General features: G+C 37.2%; 1 non-coding gene across 1 annotated transcript; it reads left to right on the top strand.

The window, feature by feature from the left end:
- Window positions 1-231: 231 nt before the first annotated feature.
- Window positions 232-333, top strand: LOC116283537 (U6 spliceosomal RNA). The gene has a single exon (XR_004193170.1). It is a non-coding gene; the product is annotated as a U6 spliceosomal RNA (small nuclear RNA).
- Window positions 334-12,895: the final 12,562 nt, after the last annotated feature.

A 12,895-nucleotide genomic window follows, 5' to 3' on the forward strand; every position in this document is an offset into this window, starting at 1 on the left:
GGAATGAACTTTGGATGCAGTCAGCAACAAGGATGACTCCTTAATTATGCTGAGTGAAAGAAACCAATCCCCCAAAAATGTATACTGTAAGATTCCACTCATATAGCACTCTAGAAAATGAAAACAGGTCTGTTGTCCCAGAAATCAGGTTAGTTTGGAGACGGGAGGGACAGATAAGGGTGGAAGAGCAGAGTAGAGTGGGAAAGGAATGGATTGTGAAGGGGCATGATGGTGCTCCCTTCGGCAGCACGTGTACTAAAATTGGAGTGATACAGAGATTAGCATGGCCCCTACACAAGGCTGACACAAATTTGTGAAGCGTTCCATGTTTTTAAAATCAACTATACTTCAATAAAAACAACAACAAACCCAAAGGGACATGAGGAAACTTTGGGTGGTGATCCATATGTTTGCTGTCCTGATTGCAGTGATGGTTTATGGGTGTATACATACGACAAAACTTATGAAATTGTGCTCCTAAAATATGTGCAATTTATTTTCTATCGATATCTCAGTAAAACTTTTTTTTTTAAAAAAGGTGGTTCCAACATCCATATGAGTGTTTGAGGTATAAGTGGGTTTTTCAAGTGGGCATGCCCACTTTGGGGTTGGAAAAAGGGATCTGGAACGTGGGTGGAAAGCTGGGGAGACAGATTTTGAGTGAATTGTCCCTTCCTCTCTCTTCCTCCTTCCCTTTACTTTTTTCCTTACCCCCTTCATCTGTCCACCATTAAGATCTGATGTTGTAAATACTCTTTTACAGAGTTTATAGTTGAAGATATGAGAAAGGCTCGTTGCATCAAGGAATGGAAACAAAGAAAGCTTACTGAGGAAATAAACTTGAGAAACACTTGGGGGATGTTTGAAGAGGATACTGAAAAATAAGAGAAACCAGTATGATCATAAGAATGGTGGGCACATAGGAAAAGAATTAATAGAAGGGAATGGCTGAAGGGAACGGGTGGACTACACTTTTTTGCTTAGCATTTTCTATTTCTGTGAATGTTGATCTGTCTTTCCAGTGCTCAAGAACATCTCCACTGGGATAAAGAACAAACCAACCAACCATAGGGACTATGCTAGTTAATGTTCTGTTGTTTCTGGTGGAGTAATATGTTGTTAAAAAACAATAAAAGCACAAAACTAAACCTTAGTAAGACCGGTATCCTTAGCAGACAGGAGTCATTTCACATGTAAAACTTCAGCTGGCTCAACAGAGCAAACAATATTTGATTTTAACCTGCATCTTCTGTTTTTATAATTCAGACCACATGCAATGCTGAGAGTCTTCAGAGAGGCATAGTAATTTATCCCCTGATGTTTGGCATAGGGTGAACAACATTTTTAATTTTGTGAAACAAGTGTAGGAAAAAGGTATATAGAAACATATATAGCAATTCTTTGAGATGCTTTTTAGCCTTTCCTGCTGCTGCTTCCTGCAAAGTCCTGGTGATAATTTCTAAAAGCTGCTCAGTTCTTGGATTCATATTGTACAAGTGTGCCAAAGAGAAATTAGTCAATTACTTCAGAGAAATAACATGCACTTGTAGAAAGCACTCAGTAGGGTTAGAATTCTACTTTGTTGTATTCTTTACATTTCCTACAGTAATAAAGAAATGGTTATTGAAATTTTAAAACTTTCCAGGGAAGATTTAATATTAAGGTCAATTAAAGTATCTTATCCAAAGTCTTTAGAGAGAAGTGGGTTGGATTTTATACCTGTGGCTTAAGTTTACAGTGTTCAGGGAGGAACCAGAACCAAAGAAAAAGAAATCAACTGACCAAACAAAATTGCAAACTCACAAAAATAAAAACGCTTTATAAACCAAATACAGCATTCTATGATGACTGGTTTGTAGAATGTCAGACAGCCCTGTGCTCCAATCTCTGATGTGACTGATTAGCTGTGTGGCTTTGGGCGGATTGGCAGTCTCTCTGAGCCTCTGTTCTTCTGTAAGAGGGACCATAATACCTGCCTTACCTACAGAGATGTGGTGAGGAGTGAGGGAGGGGATCTCTGGGACAGTGCATGGACAGATTTTCCATAAATGACCATTTAGTCCCTCCCCTCTTTTTTTTCCTCAGAGAGTAAACAGGGCTGACAGTTTAGGGTGCAGACAGTCTCACTTTCTTTGCCACTTCTGCCCCTGTACCCTCTTCTGGTGTGAGAATGAGAAGGTTTCTCTTCTTCTGGTGGACAGGTTTGGGTAGGGGAAGCCAGGAAAGTGACCTGCCTGGCTTTCTCCCTGCTGTCCTATGTCCTTGGCCATGTTCCACCAGGCTGTGGCCTCAGTGCTCTGGCTAAGTAAGACCCTAGTTTTGAGTCATCATGACTGAGAGATAGGACGTAAAGTGGCAAGCTTTGTAGGGAGCTCAGAACTGGTTCAGATTCTCCTGAACTGCCCTGCAGAGGGCACCAGGCTTGGTTCAGACACGCCTCCTCTACACCGCAGTCAGACTTGTCCGTTACCCTTCCAGATGTCCTGCACTCTAGCGGCGGAATGGAGAGAAGTCTTATTCCAGAGAGGAGGCGTTTATGTGCTGGCTCTCAGTTTTTGTTTTGTCTTTAAGCTTCATGTTTTCTTATTCAGGAGGGATTTAAATTCGCTTACAATAATAATCACCATCTATTATGTGCTACATGCTTTATATCCATTAACTCATTGAATTCTCACAACAACCCTGCAAGATAGATATTAGTCCTAATTTACAGATGAGAAAACTGAGGCTTCAGCATGTATTAGGACTTGCACAAAGCCCCATAGTTAGCAACAGTAGTATTAGAGCCCAGATATGTTTTATGTAAGAACTGTTAAACATTTCATCTCTCAGTCATATTTACCTGCTTCTCCATCTACGTCACCTCACCTCCAAAACCCGAAAAAGCATCCTGGCCTGAGACAAGTACTAATCTATAGGATTTATTTGCCATGTAAATACCGAGATGTGATCTCTCTCTCTAATTGTCTCACCTCTAGGATGTCATTGTAGAGAGTTTGCCAGCTGGGAAAAGATGCAAAGGACCCCACGGTATCAGTGAATATCGTGTGTCCTCATAAAACCATTGCTTTAAAAACAGCTTTGTTTTACCGAGAGAATTAAATAACCAAAAATTGAGGCTAATTTTTGCAGCTGAGCGAATGGAGGTGCATTAATTATTTGTGAACCTTATTCTGAAGTGGTCCTCAGTTCTAAAATTCCAAAGGAAGCGAGTAGAGTACAGTGTGCAATGTTCTCTGAGCAGATGATCTGGTCTTCTCAAGTCAGGAGTTCTCCTTGGGAGCAGTTATGATACTGAATTGTTTTATGGTTTTACTCTTTAAAAGCCCACAGAGCAGAACAAGCTGGCCTGTCTCTGAGCACCAGGGCTAGATCGAGAGTGCATTGACTGTTTTTTTCCTAGCAAAACAAAAACAAGGATAAACAATATTTTCTGTACAACTGAAAAATAATTATCAGTGAGCAATAGTCTGAGAAACAGGGTAAGAAGAAGGACAATTGTGGATTTTATAAGAATCGAACTTTAATTCAGAATTTGAGTTGAATCTATTTTAACTTTTATTCACCTAAAGGCCTAGGCCCAGGTCTAGAATAATTACTATGATATTCCATGAAAGACTTTAATATGTTTTCTGCATTTTAAACTGAGTGATTGGTGCAGTAGGATTCTCTTTCCAGTCTGAATGGACTTAGCAGCATAGATGGACATGCAGTGTGTACAAAGCTATTAGCATCACTCAGAAATAAGTTTAGGTCTCACAGAAACAAATATAAATCTTATATAATAAAGGGTTTGGGCCTTACGGTCACTTTAAAATTTCAGACGGTGTTCAATATGACAAACTTTTATTGCCTTAGAATTTATTTGTTGTTCTAGGCATTCAAAGCACCTTATTTATTCTAAGAGACAGAATCAGTTTTATGATGGCAATTAACACTTCAACAGATGAGAAAATTGATGCCTGATGTGATCTCTTCCACCCAGCTAGAGCTAGGAGTTTAATCTGTGACTATCAAGTGACCTGACTCTGTTGCAGCTGCAGACCAGGGACCACAGGCTTTAGGGCTGGATTCTGCTATTTTGGCCCTCGGAAAATTATTAGCAATTCGTAAAGTTTAATGTGCATACCAATGACTTGGGGGTCTTTTTGAAATGCAGATTCTGCATCAGTTGATCTATGGTGAAGCCTGAGGTTCTGCAGTTCTAACAAGCTCACAGGTGATGCTGATGCTGGTGGTCTCATGACCAAGCTTTGAGCGGCAGAAAATTAATTGAACCTTATTTTTCACTGGCGTAAAATAGGAATGGAAATTACTACTTGGGAAGATTGTTAGGAAACCAAATGAATCAATGAGGTGAAGCATCTGACAGCTAGGAGGATCACCACAAGTATAAATGTCCTCTTCTTCACTTTCCCTATTTTGTTCCTATCCTGCTCAACAAAAGACTTCAACTCTTTAAGTTTCCTCAGCCCTGGTTTTCACTGGGTTCACTTCCAAATTAGTGTGGCTTAATCAGGTTCATGGCAGAAAGGCATTTATGAATAGTTAAGAGTCCACCTTTGTTCTCTCTCCCCAAGTCAGTGTTTAGTGTGACATCCAAAGTTACTTGGAAGATCTATGCTAAATGTGAATGCTCAGAATTGAATTGATAAGCAATTTGTCCAAACTGGCTCTAAACTTTTACTTAACCATTAACAAAAAATGATTATTTGGATCACAAAACAAAACCTAATTATATTCTTACAAGACACATTTTTAAAGTAAATTACTTAAAAATGGTTAGAAATAACCTGAAACTAACATTGTAAATTGACTACACTTCAATAAAAAATGAGAATTTTAAAAAATGGTTATAAATGAAAGAATGGGCAAAAGTAGACCAGACAATTCAAACATAAACAACATCAGAGTTCTAATTTTAATATCGAACAATTCAATTCACAACCTTCCAGAAAGCAGAAGAGGAGGGAACACTTCCCAACCCATCCTCTAAAAGTAATTTTAACCTGATACCAAAACCAAAGACATTGCAAGAAAAGAAAACTAAAGGCCAGTCCCTTGTGAATGTAGATGCAAAAATCATTCTCAACAAAATACTAGTGAACTTAATCTATCAACATATAAAAAGAATTACACATCTTAAATGGGACTTATCCCATGAATGCAAAAGTGGTTTAACATTTGAAAGTCAATTAATATGATATACCACATTAATTTTTTTTGAAAAGGGATGAAATCCCTTGATCAATGCAGGAAAAGTATTGGATAAAGTCCAGTTCTTCTCAGGATAAAAATACTTAAAACTATGAACAGAAGAGGAGACCCTCAACTTGATAAGAAACATCTATGGAAACCTATGGCTGATGTCATACTTAATGGTGAAGGAGTGAAGGCTTTCCCTCTGAGATCAGGGACAAGACAAAGATGTCACTCTCGCCACTTCTTTTCAACACTGTACTAGAGATTTGAGCTAAGGACAATGTCTTAGTCCATTCAGGCTGCTATTACAGGATATCATAGACTAGGTGGCTTATAAATAACAGAAATTAATTTCTCATAGTTCTGAAGGCTAAGTCCATGATCAAGGCACTGGCAGTTCCATGCCTGGTGAGAGCCCACTTCTTATAGACAGCAGTCTTTTTGCTGTGTCCTCACATAGCAGAAGGGGCAAGGGACCTCTCTCAGGCCTCTTTCATAAGGGCACTAATCCAATTTGTGAGAACTCTGCCTTCATGACTTAATTATCTCCCAAATGGCCCAACTCCTAATACCATCAACTTGGAGGTTATAATTTCAATATACAAATATCGGGGTGGAGCACAAATATTCAATCTATAAAAGGGATTTAGGCAAGAAAAAGAAAAGACCCAGACTGGAAAGGAAGAAGTAAAATTATATCTATTTGCAAATGTTATGATATTATATAAAAAACCTCAAGGAACTCACTAAAGACCTATTGAAGCTAATAAACAATTTCACCAAGGTTGAGGGTACAAGATCAGTATGAAAACTCAATTGCATTTCAGTACATTAACAATAAATAATCTGAAGGTGAAATTCAAAAACAGTTCCTTTTATAATAGCATAAAAATGTATAAAACAAGAATAATTTTGGCAAAAGAAGTGTTAAAATGAGTATGCTGAAACATTACTGAAATGAATGAAAGAGGATCTAAATAAATGAAAAGACATCTCATGTTCCTGGATTGGAAAACTTAGTATGTTAAAAATGGCAGTACTCCCTAGGTTGTTCTATAGATTCAACACAATGTTTATCAAAATCCTAGAAATCGACAAGCTGATTCTAAAATTCATGTGAACATGCAAGGGAACCTGTAATAGCCAAAATAATCTTGAGAAGAACAACAATTGTAGGACTCATACTTGTAATTTCAAAACTTACCACAGTGCTGTAGTAATCAAGATAGTATTCACTTTCATAAAATAAATGTAAAAATTAATGGAATAGGATTGAGTCCAGAAGTAAATTCTAACTTTTATGGTCAATTGACTTTTGAAAAATACACCAAGACAATTCATTGGGGAAAATAATGACCTTTCAACAAGTGGTGTTGGGGAAGCTAGATAGCCACATGCAAAAGTATGAATTTAGACTCCCACCTTGCACCATCCACATGAGTTAACTCAAAGAGAGCCACAGATTGAACTATAAGAGCTAAAACTATAAAACTCTTAAAATAAAATACAGGAGTAAATCTTCATGATCTTGGGTTAAGAATGATTTCTTAGATAGGTTACAAAAAGCACAAGTAATAAAAGAGAAGATTGATAAATTAGACTTCATTAAAATTAAGAACTTTTGTGCTTCAAAGAACACCGTCAAGAATATGAAAATGCAACTCACAGAGGGGGAGAAAATATTTTCATATCAAGTATCTGATAAGGGACTGGTATCTAGAATATACGAAAACTTCTACAAACCCAGTCAAAAATGAACAAATGATTTGAGTACTCATTTCTCCAAAGAAGATACACAAATGACCAATAAGCACATGAAAAGATGCTCAACATCTTTACCTATTAAGGAAATGCAAATCAAAACCACAGAGAGATACCACTTCATACCCATGAGGATGTCTATAATCAAAAAGACAGATGACAAGCAAGGATGTGGAAAAATTGGAACCTTCATTCATTGCTGATGGGAGTATAAAATGATACTGCCATTTTGGTAAAGCAGTTTGAGTTTCTAAAAATGTTAAACCTGGAGGGTACCATATGACCCACCAATTTCTCTTCTAAATATCTATCTACCCAAGAGAGTGAAAACATACATCCCCACAAAAACTTGTACATGAATGCTCACAGGAGCTTTTTTCATACTGTCCCCAAAGTGGAATGAACTTAAATGTCAATAAACAGGTGAGTGAATAAACAAAATGTCACATATCTATACATTGGAATATTAATTGGCAATATAAAGGAATGAAGTATGCTACATTTGGATGAACCTCAAATCATTATGCTAAGTGAAAGAAGCTAGTCACAAAAGACCACATATTGTGCGACACAATTTATATGAAATGTTCAGAGGAGACAAATCTGTAGAGACAGAAAAAAAAAATTAGTAGTCGCCTAAGGCTGACAGGAAAGGTGTGGAGTGAAGGGTCAGGGGTTGGGTTGTGACTGCCAGTGGTATAGGTTTCTTTTTGGGTGTAATGAAAATGTTAAAAAACAAATAGGTTAAAGTGATGGATGCACAAGTCTGTAATTATGCTAAAAATCAGTGAACTGCACATTTTTAACAAATGAACATTATGGTATATAAATTATATCTCAATAAACTGATTAAAAGATTAAAAATAATACATTTTTATTTTATTTTATTTTTTAACTTTTTTTTTTCAGTTATAGTCATTTTACAATGTTGTGTCAAATTCCAGTGTAAAGCACAATTTGTCAGTTATATATGAACATACATATACTCATTGTCACATTTTTTTTTCACTGTGAGATACCACAAGATCTTGTATATATTTTCATGTATAATCTTGTTTATCTCTTCTACATTTTGAAATCCCAGTCTGTCCCTTCCCACCCCCTACCCACTTGGCAACCACAAGTTTGTATTCTATATCTATAAGTCTGTTTCCATTTTGTATTTATGTTCTTTTTTTTTTTTTAGATTCCTCATATGAGCGATCTCATATGGTATTTTTCTTTCTTTTTCTGGCTTACTTCACTTAGAATGACATTTTCCAGGAACATCCATGTTGCTGCAAATGGCGTTATGTTGTCGGTTTTTGTGGCTGAATAGTATTCCATTGTATAAATAGACCACATCTTCTTTATCCAGTCATCTGTTGATGGACATTTAGGCTGTTTCCATGTCTTGGCTATTGTAAATAGTGCTGCTATGAACAATTGGGTACATGTGTCTTTTTGAAGTAGGGTTCCTTCTGGATATATGCCCAGGAGTGGGATTCCTGGGTCATATGGTAAGTCTATTCCTAGTCGTTTGAGGAATCTCCATACTGTTTTCCACATTGGCTGTATCAAACTGCATTCCCATCAGCAGTGTAGGAGGGTTCCCTTTTCTCCATAGCCTCTCCAATATTTGTCATTTGTGGACTTTTGAATGATGGCCATTCTGACTGGTGTGAGGTGATACCTCCTTGTAGTTTTGATTTGCATTTCTCTGATAATTAGTGATATTGAGCATTTTTTCATGTGCCTATTGATCATTTGTATGTCTTCCATGGAGAATTGCTTGTTTAGGTCTTCTGCACATTTTTGGATTGGGTTGTTTGTTTTTTTCTTATTACGTTGTATGAGCTGCTTATGTATTCTGGAGATCAAGCCTTTGTCAGTTTCATTTGCAAAAATTTTCTCCCATTCCATAGGTTGTCATTTTGTTTTACTTATGGTTTCCTTTGCTGTGCAGAAGCTTGTAAATTTAATTAGGTCCCATTTGTTTATTGCTTTTATTTCTATTGCTTGGGTAGACTGCCCTAGGAGAACATTTTTGAGATGTATGTGAGGTAATGTTTGGTCTATATTTTCTTCTAGGAGGTTTATTGTATCCTGTCTTATGTTTAAGTCTTTGATCCATTTTGAGTGTATTTTTGTGTATGGCGTAAGGGAGTGTTCTAGCTTCACTGATTTACATGCTGCTGTCCAGTTTTCCCAACACCATTTGCTGAAGAGACTGTCTTTATTCCATTGTATATTCTTGCCTCCTTTGTCAAAGATGAGTTGACCAAAACTTTGTGGGTTCATTTCTGGGCTCTCTATTCTGTTCCATTGGTCCATATGTCTGTTTTTGTACCAATGCCATGCTGTCTTGATGACTGTGGCTCTATAGTATTGTCTGAAGTCTGGGAGAGTTACTCCTCCAGCCTTTTTCTTTTTCTTCAGTAATGTTTTGGCAGTTCTAGGTCTTTTGTGGTTCCATATAAATTTTACTAGGATTTGTTCTAGTTCTGTGAAATATGTCCTGGGTAATTTGATAGGGATTGCATTAAATCTGTAGATTGCCTTGGGCAGTATGACTATTTTAACAATATTGATTCTTCCAATCCAGGAGCATGGGATATCTTTCCACTTTTTAAAGTCTTCTTTAATTTCCTTAATCAGTGTTTTATAGTTGTCCATGTATAAGTCTTTCACCTCCTTGGTTAGATTTATTCCTAGGTATTTTATTACTTTGGGTGCTATTTTAAAGGGGATTATTTCTTTGCTTTCTTTTTCTGTTGATTCATCGTTAGTGTAAAGAAATGCAACTGATTTTTGAACGTTAATCTTGTAACCTGCTACCTTGCTGAATTCTTCGATTATTTCTAGCAGTTTTTGTGTGGACCTTTTAGGGTTTTCTATATATAGTATCATGTCATCTGCATATAGTGACACTTTTACTTCTTCTTTTCCAATGTGGATCCCTTTTATTTCTCTCTCTTGCCTGATTGCTGTGGCTAGGACTTCCAAGACTATGTTGGATAGGAGTGGTGATAGTGGGCAGCCTTGCCTTGTCCCAGATTTTGGTGGGACGCTTTTGAGTTTTTCACCGTTGAGTACTACACTAGCTGTAGGTCTGTTTATAGCTTTTATTATGTTGAGATATGTTCCTTTTATACCCACTTTAGTGAAAAATAATACATTAAAAAAAAAAAGAGAGTTTAAAGTAAGCCAGTCACAAAAGGATGAGTAGTGTATGATTCAGGTACCTGGAGTAGTTACATTCACAGTGACAGAAGGTAGAATGGTGGTGTCCAGCAGCTGGAGCTAACTCTAAACCTTAAGCGTAAAGAATATACTCTTTTTTCAAGTGCCTATAAAATAGTCACAAAACTGATTATATTTTTCTCACAAAAAGAAAATCAGTTTCAAAAGATTTGACAAAGAAGAACGTATACTTCCAATGCTGTTTAAACTGCTCCAGAGCAAGCAAGAAGAGAATGTAATAAGCACAACTTGACAAAGATGCATGCACTAAAACAGAAAAATAGATACTGTCCTTACTTATGACTATCAGTGAAAATGAATAAATAAAATATTAGGAAACAGAATCCAGGAGCACCTCAAATGAAAAAATACATTACGACCAAGTGGGATCTAGTTCAGGAATACAAGGAAAGGTCCATATTAGAAAATCAACAATGATTTTTCATGAACAAGAGAAAAAAAATAGGAATAGTGGAAATTTTATTGATAGACACATAAGTATTACATGTAGAGATGATACGACTCTATACTTTGAAATTGTAAATAAATTAAAAAGCTATGTCAAACAGTAGGAGAATTCAATAAAATAGCACACAAAATTAATATAGAGGCATCAGTAGTGATATATCTATATCAATATATATCAACCAGTTAGAAGATAAGAGTTCATTTAAAATAGCAATCAGAAAGATAAAACAGCTAAGAATTCAGCAAGATGCATATTGGAGAAAACTTTAGAACTCTTTAGAAAGACAGGAGAAGAATTAAATAAATACAAACATTCTTCATAAAGCTGGTAATTCTCCCCAGGTTAAATTATACATTTCAGTTGCTCCCAATAGAAGTACCAATACTTTTTCCCCTGAAATGGAAAGTGTATTCTGAAGTTCATATATCAAATGAAACAAATAAGAACAACCAAAAAATTCTAACAGAAAGGATCTGTGGGGAAGGGCTAAACCCACCAGATATTAAACCATCAACAATTTAAAAAGTATGATATTGGTGTTTGAAAGAGGCAAGAGGACAAATGGAATAGAATAGAGTGTCCAAAAACAAACCCATATACATATAGGAATTTAGTAGGTGATAAGATATCTCCAGTCAGTAGGGGAAAAGATGGACTGTTCAAGTAGTGATGGGACAACTAGGGTTACCTAGAAAAAGATAAACTTTGATCTGTACTTCATACTACAGTAGGATAAATTCAAAGCAAATGAAAGATTTAGACAAAAAAATGAAGTCAAATAAATGCAATAAAACATAACAAAATTCCTTTATAACTTTGGAGTAGAGACTACCCTTCTAATTATGACTATAAATCTAGTGTGTGACTCCCTTTGGGCCCTTGGGAGGGCTCCTGACATGTCACTGGGCAGGTCCCTGGGTGAGCAGGATTGGCCCAGGACCCACAGCTAGAAGGAGTTGGGACTGAGTCACAGGTCTGCTCAAGGGTCACAGCTGTGACTGAGCCCTGCAGGCTTACCTCTGTTGGCACAGGTGGGTGGGCTTCCCGCTGGGTTCCTGGGTTGGCAAAATTGCCCCAGAATTGTGGCTATGGAGGACTAGAGTCCGATCACAGGGCTGTTTCAAGATCTGCAGATAGACCAAGAGGTAGGCCTACTTCTGGGGCACAATCCTTAAACGTTAATTTTTCTTAAGAGTTTTCTTCATGGCCCAGTTGCTCTTTTCATTCTAAATGCTCTTTGTGGGCCACCTCATCCACTTTCATGTTTTTAATTTCCATATGTATGTTGATGATTCTTGAATCTGAGTCTCCAGGCTGAACTTGTCACTGGTTTCAGACCGATTATCCCACTGTGGGCTGGAGTTGTATATTTGGATATCCTCCTGGACCTGGGAGGCTGATGTTCCACTCCACCTGGTCATGCCAGCCAGAAACTGAGACTCATCTTTGATAACCCCTTTCTGTCACTTCTCACATCCAGTTGCCAGTTTTGCTACCTTCCTCTCCTAGATATTTCTCTTCTGTTTAGTTCTACTGTCATTGTCCTAGTTCAGACTCTCTGTCTTAGATACATGTTACATAGTTCACACATTTAACTAAAAATGATCTTTTAGAAAGTGAGTATAATCATGTCGCTCCCCTGGTTGAAATTCCTATTGCTGCTGTAACAAATTACCACAAACTTAGCGGTTTAAAACTGCATAAATTTATTATCTTATAGTTCTGCTATAGATATGATATCTTATGGTCAGAAGTCCAAAATCAACCTCACTGGGCTGAAATCAAGGTGTTGCTTCTGGAGGCTCTAGGGGAAAGTCTGTTTCCTTGTCTTTTTCATCTTCTAGAGGCTGTCTGAATTCTTTGGCCTGGGACCCCTTCTTTGTATCACTCCATCTTATGATGTCACAGCTCCTACTACTACACTGATTTTCCTGCCGTCTCCTTATAAGTACTCTGTGTTTACATTGGATACTCCTGGATAATTCAGGGTAATCTCTCCATTTTAAGATCTTTAACTTAATCATACCTGCAAAGTCCCTTTTGCCATGGAAAGTAACATATTCACAGGTTCTAGGAATTAGGACGTGGGCATCTCTAGAGGGTCATTGTTCAGCCTACCATAGTCCCTGCCACTTATAAAAATAAGTTCAAGTACCTTAGCCAGCATAACAATCCCTCTTTGTCTTAGCCACTGCCTATCTTTCCAGCCTCATGTCTTTTCAGCTCCCTGCCATCCACTTC

The sequence above is a fragment of the Vicugna pacos genome, chromosome 15 (assembly GCF_048564905.1).
Source record: "Vicugna pacos chromosome 15, VicPac4, whole genome shotgun sequence".
Taxonomy (NCBI): domain Eukaryota; kingdom Metazoa; phylum Chordata; class Mammalia; order Artiodactyla; family Camelidae; genus Vicugna; species Vicugna pacos.